This window comes from Oncorhynchus gorbuscha, linkage group LG19 (assembly GCF_021184085.1).
Source record: "Oncorhynchus gorbuscha isolate QuinsamMale2020 ecotype Even-year linkage group LG19, OgorEven_v1.0, whole genome shotgun sequence".
In the NCBI taxonomy this organism is placed as follows: Eukaryota; Metazoa; Chordata; class Actinopteri; order Salmoniformes; family Salmonidae; genus Oncorhynchus; species Oncorhynchus gorbuscha.
Genome location: NC_060191.1, coordinates 76,695,212 through 76,704,988, shown reverse-complemented (window position 1 = coordinate 76,704,988; position 9,777 = coordinate 76,695,212). Strand labels below are relative to the sequence as shown.

At 43.4% G+C, this 9,777-nt stretch overlaps 1 protein-coding gene and 1 pseudogene across 10 annotated transcripts in view; one reads left to right on the top strand and one right to left on the bottom strand.

The window, feature by feature from the left end:
* LOC124005900 overlaps positions 1-6,160 on the bottom strand; it is an 11,836-nt pseudogene extending 5,676 nt beyond the window's left edge.
* Positions 1-9,777, top strand: part of aplp2 (amyloid beta (A4) precursor-like protein 2) — a 571,607-nt gene that overhangs the window by 213,794 nt on the left and 348,036 nt on the right. The gene's annotated exons all lie outside the window — the stretch shown is intronic.

The following is a 9,777-nucleotide window of genomic DNA, read 5'->3' as shown; positions in this document are numbered from 1 at the left end:
GTTGTACTATATGTAGCATGATTGTAGATTGTATACGATATGGATCTGCATCTTCTAATGCATGTACAGTATACAGTTGAAGTCGGAAGTTTACATACACCTGAGCCAAATACATTTTAAACTCAGTTTTTCACAATTCCTGACATTAAATCCTAGTAAAAATTCCCAGTCTTAGATCAGTTAGAATCATCCCTTTATTTAAGAATGTGAAATGTCAGAATAATAGGGGTCATTGTCCATTTGGAAGACCCATTTGCGAGTAAGATTTAACTTCCTGACTGATATCTTGGGTTGTTGCTTCAATATATCCACATCATTTTCACTCGTGATGTCATCTAATTTGTGAAGTGCACCAGTCCCTCCTGCAGCAAAGCACCCCACAACATGATGCTGCCAGCCGAGTGCTTCACGGTTGGGATGGTGTTCTTAGGCTTGCAAGCCTCCCCTTTATCCTCCAAACATAACGATGGTCATTATGGCCAAACAGTTCTATTTTGCTATTAGACCAGAGGACATTTCTCCAAAAGTATGATCTTTGTCCCCATGTGCAGTTGCAAACCGTAGTCTGGCTTTTTTATGGCAGTTTTGGAGCAGTGGCTTCTTCCTCGCGAAGCGGCCTTTCAGGTTATGTCGATACAGGACTCGTTTTACTGTGGATATAAATACTTTTGTACCTGTTTCCTCCAGCATATTCACAAGGTCCTTTGCTGTTGTTCTGGGATTGATTTGCACTTTTTTCGCACCAAAGTACGTGCTCATCTCCAGTAGACACAACGCGTCTCCTTCCTGAGCGGTATGACGGCTGCGTGGTCCCATGGTGTAACTTTTTTCCTTCTTTATTTGGGACGTTGGAGGTTATAGACTGTGTTTTGTGAAATAGGTTTGTGTAGTTTTTGCTATTGTAAATAAAGGCAATATTAGTCAACATAATACAATTGTTGGCTTTAAATGTATATTTGTAGTGTCAACTGCATCACGTACAGTAGACCTATGACTTAAATGTATATTTGTAGTGTCAACTGCATCACGTACAGTAGACCTATGACTTAAATGTATATTTGTAGTGTCAACTGCATCACGTACAGTAGACCTATGACTTAAATGTATATTTGTAGTGTCAACCGCATCACGTACAGTAGACCTATGACTTAAATGTATATTTGTAGTGTCAACCGCATCACGTACAGTAGACCTATGACTTAAATGTATATTTGTAGTGTAAACTGCATCACGTACAGTAGACCTATGACTTAAATGTATATTTGTAGTGTCAACTGCATCACGTACAGTAGACCTATGACTTAAATGTATATTTGTAGTGTAAACTGCATCACATACAGTAGACCTATGACTTAAATGTATATTTGTAGTGTCAACTGCATCACGTACAGTAGACCTATGACTTAAATGTATATTTGTAGTGTAAACTGCATCACGTACAGTAGACCTATGACTTAAATGTATATTTGTAGTGTAAACTGCATCACGTACAGTAGACCTATGACTTAAATGTATATTTGTAGTGTCAACTGCATCACGTACAGTAGACCTATGACTTAAATGTATATTTGTAGTGTCAACTGCATCACGTACAGTGAGACCTATGACTTAAATGTATATTTGTAGTGTCAACTGCATCATGCACAGTAGACCTATGACTTAAATGTATATTTGTAGTGTCAACCGCATCACGTACAGTAGACCTATGACTTAAATGTATATTTGTAGTGTCAACTGCATCACGTACAGTAGACCTATGACTTAAATGTATATTTGTAGTGTCAACTGCATCACGTACAGTAGACCTATGACTTAAATGTATATTTGTAGTGTCAACTGCATCACGTACAGCAGACCTATGACTTAAATGTATATTTGTAGTGTCAACTGCATCACGTACAGTAGACCTATGACTTAAATGTATATTTGTAGTGTCAACTGCATCACGTACAGTAGACCTATGACTTAAATGTATATTTGTAGTGTCAACTGCATCACGTACAGTAGACCTATGACTTAAATGTATATTTGTAGTGTCAACTGCATCACGTACAGTAGACCTATGACTTAAATGTATATTTGTAGTGTCAACTGCATCACGTACAGTAGACCTATGACTTAAATGTATATTTGTAGTGTCAACTGCATCACGTACAGTAGACCTATGACTTAAATGTATATTTGTAGTGTCAACTGCATCACGTACAGTAGACCTATGACTTAAATGTATATTTGTAGTGTCAACTGCATCACGTACAGTAGACCTATGACTTAAATGTATATTTGTAGTGTAAACTGCATCACGTACAGTAGACCTATGACTTAAATGTATATTTGTAGTGTCAGCTGCATCACGTACAGTAGACCTATGACTTAAATGTATATTTGTAGTGTAAACTGCATCACGTACAGTAGACCTATGACTTAAATGTATATTTGTAGTGTCAACTGCATCACGTACAGTAGACCTATGACTTAAATGTATATTTGTAGTGTAAACTGCATCACGTACAGTAGACCTATGACTTAAATGTATATTTGTAGTGTAAACTGCATCACGTACAGTAGACCTATGACTTAAATGTATATTTGTAGTGTCAACCGCATCACGTACAGTAGACCTATGACTTAAATGTATATTTGTAGTGTAAACTGCATCACGTACAGTAGACCTATGACTTAAATGTATATTTGTAGTGTCAACCGCATCACGTACAGTAGACCTATGACTTAAATGTATATTTGTAGTGTCAACTGCATCACGTACAGTAGACCTATGACTTAAATGTATATTTGTAGTGTAAACTGCATCACGTACAGTAGACCTATGACTTAAATGTATATTTGTAGTGTCAACCGCATCACGTACAGTAGACCTATGACTTAAATGTATATTTGTAGTGTCAACCGCATCACGTACAGTAGACCTATGACTTAAATGTATATTTGTAGTGTCAACTGCATCACGTACAGTAGACCTATGACTTAAATGTATATTTGTAGTGTAAACTGAGCACATTGTGAATCCACAAGTTCTGACAGTATATGATGCTGCTCAACATGCAGTTGATGCTCTTTTTTTATATATATATATGCCATTTAGCAGACGCTTTTATCCAAAGCGACTTACAGTCATGTGTGCATACATTCTACGTATGGGTGGTCCCGGGGATCGAACCCACTACCCTGGCGTTACAAGCGCCATGCTCTACCAACTGAGCTACACAGGACCGTTCTGTTTTTTAAAAGTTGAATTCATCAAACAGAAGGTTCTACTGTAGCCTACTGTTACATTTGGTAATAGAGTGTGGAACAAAAACTGTTTTCGTGGTGACGGCGATGAGCACCCTTCATTTAAAAAATAAATTATAGTGTATAAGACACTGATTCAATACGGGATCAAAGGCTTACTTTGAGATGTTAGGATGTCAACAATAACCAATATGAAACGGCGAGTGACGCGCTGTATCAAGTTGGGTGGGAGCGTTTGAACACAGCATATATCCCAGATGTGTCTGAATGGATTCATTGGGTCTGAAACAAAGTGGAGTGTAGTGTACCTGCAGTATACAGCTGGTGATGTCGGAGGCTATCTTGGCATGGGGTGTGTCTTCGTCTTTGCCCTGGGGGGTGAGGTTGTGTTCCAGACAGGACTCCCACAGACTCACTAACGCCCCCCCATGGCGCTCGATGGACCTCGTCTCCTGATCGCCGTGGTGATGCGCGTGATGCAGATCTCCACCACCGCCTGGTCATTGTCATTGGTCAGGTAGTCCTGCAGCCAGCCAATCAGAGGGGAAATGAGTCCAGAAGGGGCCAATCAGGATCAAGAAACAATGAGAAAAGAGCATGTTTGTTTTTAATATAGTTTCTGCTGCAGTCTGTTTAACACAGATCCAAGTCTCAGGGCTGCAAGAGCTTTTGCTCTTAGTTTTCCCTTGACACTCAAAGGAAAACTACTCTTAACGTTTTCCATGTTGAGGGGGAAATGTTCAGACATTCAAACTATGACCCCATCTAGACCCCATCTAGACCCCATCTAGACCCCATCTAGACCCCATCTAGACCCCATCTAGACCCCATCTAGACCGTGTCTGAATAAGCTGGCCCCATCTAGACCCCATCTAGACCCCATCTAGACCCCATCTAGACCCCATCTAGACCCCATCTAGACCGTGTCTGAATAAGCTGGCCCCATCTAGACCCCATCTAGACCCCATCTAGACCCCATCTAGACCCCATCTAGACCCCATCTAGACCCCATCTAGACCGTGTCTGAATAAGCTGGCCCCATCTAGACCCCATCTAGACCCCATCTAGACCCCATCTAGACCCCATCTAGACCCCATCTAGACCGTGTCTGAATAAGCTGGCCCCATCTAGACCCCATCTAGACCCCATCTAGACCCCATCTAGACCCCATCTAGACCCCATCTAGACCCCATCTAGACCCCATCTAGACCGTGTCTGAATAAGCTGGCCCCATCTAGACCCCATCTAGACCGTGTCTGAATAAGCTGGCCCCATCTAGACCCCATCTAGACCCCATCTAGACCCCATCTAGACCGTGTCTGAATAAGCTGGCCCCATCTAGACCCCATCTAGACCCCATCTAGACCCCATCTAGACCGTGTCTGAATAAGCTGGCCCCATCTAGACCCCATCTAGACCCCATCTAGACGCCATCTAGACTGTGTCTGAATAAGCTGGCCCCATCTAGACCCCATCTAGACGCCATCTAGACCGTGTCTGAATAAGCTGGCCCCATCTAGACCCCATCTAGACCCCATCTAGACCCCATCTAGACCGTGTCTGAATAAGCTGGCCCCATCTAGACCCCATCTAGACCCCATCTAGACCCCATCTAGACCCCATCTAGACCGTGTCTGAATAAGCTGGCCCCATCTAGACCCCATCTAGACCCCATCTAGACCCCATCTATACCCCATCTAGACCCCATCTAGACCGTGTCTGAATAAGCTGGCCCCATCTAGACCCCATCTAGACCCCATCTAGACCCCATCTAGACCCCATCTAGACCCCATCTAGACCCCATCTAGACCGTGTCTGAATAAGCTGGCCCCATCTAGACCCCATCTAGACCCCATCTAGACCCCATCTAGACCCCATCTAGACCGTGTCTGAATAAGCTGGCCCCATCTAGACCCCATCTAGACCCTATCTAGACCCCATCTAGACCGTGTCTGAATAAGCTGGCCCCATCTAGACCCCATCTAGACCCCATCTAGACCCCATCTAGACCCCATCTAGACCGTGTCTGAATAAGCTGGCCCCATCTAGACCCCATCTAGACCCCATCTAGACCCCATCTAGACCCCATCTAGACCCCATCTAGACCGTGTCTGAATAAGCTGGCCCCATCTAGACCCCATCTAGACCCCATCTAGACCCCATCTAGACCCCATCTAGACCCCATCTAGACCGTGAGCTGGTTACATTCAGCTGCAGACTCGTTCATTCTTTAGTTAAATGATGACTGAGAGACTGACTGTGTTGGATGGGAAATGAGGACATCTGGAGGGATAGGCATCATATCAGATCTGTTTTCGGTGAACAGTCCCAAGAGACACACCTGCCATAAGCAGTGTGTGTGTGTGTTTGCCTATGCATGGCTGGACATGTTTGTGTGCATGCATGCATAGGCAACTTACAAGAGAGCAATAGATACCTTTGACCTCCTCTAGTACATCAAAGACACTGTCATGTATTTGTGTGTGAATGGATGGGTAGGTAAGGGTTACTCACAGGAGAGCAGGAGATAGCCTTGATTTCCTCCAGGGCCTGTGAGAGACAGTCCTCTATCTCAGAGTCTTCCAGGGAGAAGAGGTCTCCGGCCCGCGACAGGTCCCTCTGGCCGAGAACCAGGCCAAACAGCTGGTGCATGATGTCTCTGCTTCACTCTGGCCTGCTTCGGGGCCCACCTCAGCCTGGTCTGGTCCACGTCAGGCCTGCTCAGGCCTGGTTTGACCCACACTCACTCTGGCCTACTTCGGGCCCACCTCAGCCTGGTCTGGTCCACGTCAGGCCTGCTCAGGCCTGGTTTGACCCACACTCACTCTGGGCCAACCTGGGGCCAGAAGTTGCTATGGAGACAGGGCATGGTCCCTGAAGGTGGTGGGGTGATGACCTCATACACATTAGACCCCTGAGAAAGAAAGACAAAAATGGAGACAAATTTGACCCCAACAGCAACCTTGGGAAAATCCTCTGCATTATCATTAACAGCAGACTCGTACATTTCCTCAATGAAAACAACGTACTGAGAAAATGTCAAATTGAATTTTTACCAAATTACAGTACGACAGGCCACATATTCCCCCTGGTTTGAACAAACAAACCAAAACAAAGGCAAAGTCATGCTTTGTTGATTTCAAAAAAGCGTTTGACACAATTTGTCATGAGGGTCTGCTTTACAAACTGAATTTGGCATGAGGGTCTGCTATACAAACTGAATTTGACATGAGGGTCTGCTATACAAAACTGAATTTGGCATGAGGGTCTGCTATACAAACTGAATTTGGCATGAGGGTCTGCTATACAAACTGAATTTGACATGAGGGTCTGCTATACAAAACTGAATTTGGCATGAGGGTCTGCTATACAAACTGAATTTGGCATGAGGGTCTGCTATACAAACTGAATTTGGCATGAGGGTCTGCTATACAAACTGAATTTGGCATGAGGGTCTGCTATACAAACTGAATTTGACATGAGGTTCTGCTATACAAACTGAATTTGACATGAGGTTCTGCTATACAAACTGAATTTGACATGAGGGTCTGCTATACAAACTGAATTTGGCATGAGGGTCTGCTATACAAACTGAATTTGGCATGAGGGTCTGCTATACAAACTGAATTTGGCATGAGGTTCTGCTATACAAACTGAATTTGGCATGAGGGTCTGCTATACAAACTGAATTTGGCATGAGGTTCTGCTATACAAACTGAATTTGGCATGAGGGTCTGCTATACAAACTGAATTTGGCATGAGGGTCTGCTATACAAACTGAATTTGACATGAGGGTCTGCTATACAAACTGAATTTGGCATGAGGTTCTGCTATACAAACTGAATTTGACATGAGGGTCTGCTATACAAACTGAATTTGGCATGAGGTTCTGCTATACAAACTGAATTTGGCATGAGGGTCTGCTATACAAACTGACTTTGGCATGAGGGTCTGCTTTACAAACTGAATTTGGCATGAGGGTCTGCTATACAAACTGAATTTGGCATGAGGGTCTGCTATACAAACTGAATTTGGCATGAGGGTCTGCTATACAAACTGAATTTGGCATGAGGTTCTGCTATACAAACTGAATTTGGCATGAGGGTCTGCTATACAAACTGAATTTGGCATGAGGTTCTGCTATACAAACTGAATTTGGCATGAGGGTCTGCTATACAAACTGAATTTGGCATGAGGGTCTGCTATACAAACTGAATTTGGCATGAGGGTCTGCTATACAAACTGAATTTGGCATGAGGGTCTGCTATACAAACTGAATTTGGCATGAGGGTCTGCTATACAAACTGAATTTGGCATGAGGGTCTGCTATACAAACTGAATTTGGCATGAGGGTCTGCTATACAAACTGAATTTGGCATGAGGGTCTGCTATACAAACTGAATTTGGCATGAGGGTCTGTTATACAAACTGAATTTGACATGAGGGTCTGCTATACAAACTGAATTTGGCATGAGGGTCTGCTATACAAACTGAATTTGGCATGAGGGTCTGCTATACAAACTGACTTTGGCATGAGGGTCTGCTTTACAAACTGAATTTGGCATGAGGGTCTGCTATACAAACTGAATTTGGCATGAGGGTCTGCTATACAAACTGAATTTGGCATGAGGGTCTGCTATACAAACTGAATTTGGCATGAGGGTCTGTTATACAAACTGAATTTGGCATGAGGGTTTGTTATACAAACTGAATTTGGCATGAGGTTCTGCTATACAAACTGAATTTGGCATGAGGGTCTGCTATACAAACTGATGGAAAGTGGAGTTGGTTGAAAAACATACAACTTTATAAAATCCATGTACACAAACAACAAGTGTGTAGTTGGCAAAAAACACATATACCTCAACCTACTAGAATCCGAAGTCAAATGTCTGATTGCTGATGATCTGGTGCTTCTGTCACCAACCAAGGAGGGCCTACAGCAGCACCTAGATCTTCTGCACAGATTCTGCCAGACCTGGGCCCTGACAGACCTGGGTCCTGACAGACCTGGGCCCTGACAGTAAATCTCAGTAAGACCAAAATAATGGTGCTCCAAAACAGGTCCAGTCGCCAGGACCACAAATACAAATTCCATCTAGACACCATTGCCCAAGAGAACACAAAAAAACTATACATACCTCGGCCTAAACATCAGCGCCACAGGTAACTTCCACAAAGCTGTGAACGATCTGAGAGACAAGGCGAGAAGGGCCTTCTAAGCCATTAAAAGGAACATAAAATTTGACATACCAATTAGGATCTGGCTAAAAATATTTGTATAACCCAATGCCCTTTATGGTTGTGAGGTCTGGGGTCCGCTCACCTACCAAGACTTCACAAAATGGGACAAACACCAAATTGAGACTCTGCATGCAGAATTCTGCAAAAATATCCTCCGTGTACAACATAAAACACCAAATAATGCCTGCAGAGCAGAATTAGGCCGATACCCGCTAATTACCAAAATCCAGAAAAGAGCCGTTAAATTCTACAACCACCTAAAATGAAGCGATTCCCAAACCTTCCACAACAAAGCCATCACTTACAGAGAGATGAACCTGGAGAAGAGTCCCCTAAGCAAGCTGGTCCTGGGGCTCTGTTCACAAACACAAACACACCCCACAGAGCCCCAGGGCAGCAACACAATTAGACCCAACCAAATCATGAGAAAACAAAAAGATAATTACTTGACACATTGGAAAAAATTTACAAAAAAACAGAGCAAACTAGAATGCTATTTGGCCCTAAAACAGAGAGTACACAGAGGCAGAATACCTGACCACTGTGACTGACCCAAACTTAAGGAAAGCTTTGATTATGTACAGACTCAGTGAGCATAGACTTGATATTGAGAAAGGCTGCCGTAGGCAGACATGGCTCTCAAGAGAAGACAGGCTATGTGCTCACTGCCCACAAAATGAGGTGAAAACTGAGCTGCACTCCCTAACCTTCTGCCAAATGTATGACCATATTAGAGAGACATATTTCCCTCAGATTACACAGACCCACAAAGAATGTGAAAAACAAACTTTTGAAAAATTCCCATATCTACTGGGTGAAATACCTCAGTGTGACATCCAGCAAGATGTGTGACCTGCTGCCACAAGAAAAGGACAACCAGAGAGAGAGAGAGAGAGAGAGAGAGAGAGAGAGAGAGAGAGAGAGAGAGAGAGAGAGAGAGAGAGAGAGAGGGAGAGGGAGAGAGAGAGAGAGAGAGAGAGAGAGAGACTACTGTTTAAATACAGGAGAACCATCACTCTACTTATCCTCTTCTCACATCTCTGCTCTGTAGTTCTACAGGTTAATGAAGTTACACTCATCACAATTTAACTTCCCACCACACTAATATGTGACACATTAAGGGGCCCTCCACTCACAGCTGTATACTGCTGGACAAACACCACCACATATCAGCACAGCAGAGGAGACGGCTGCATGAATGAATGTGTGGGAGGCTCCCAGGACCTGTGAGATTCCTCATTTAAAACATGAACCATTTACCCCCCTCACCTTGGCTCCTCC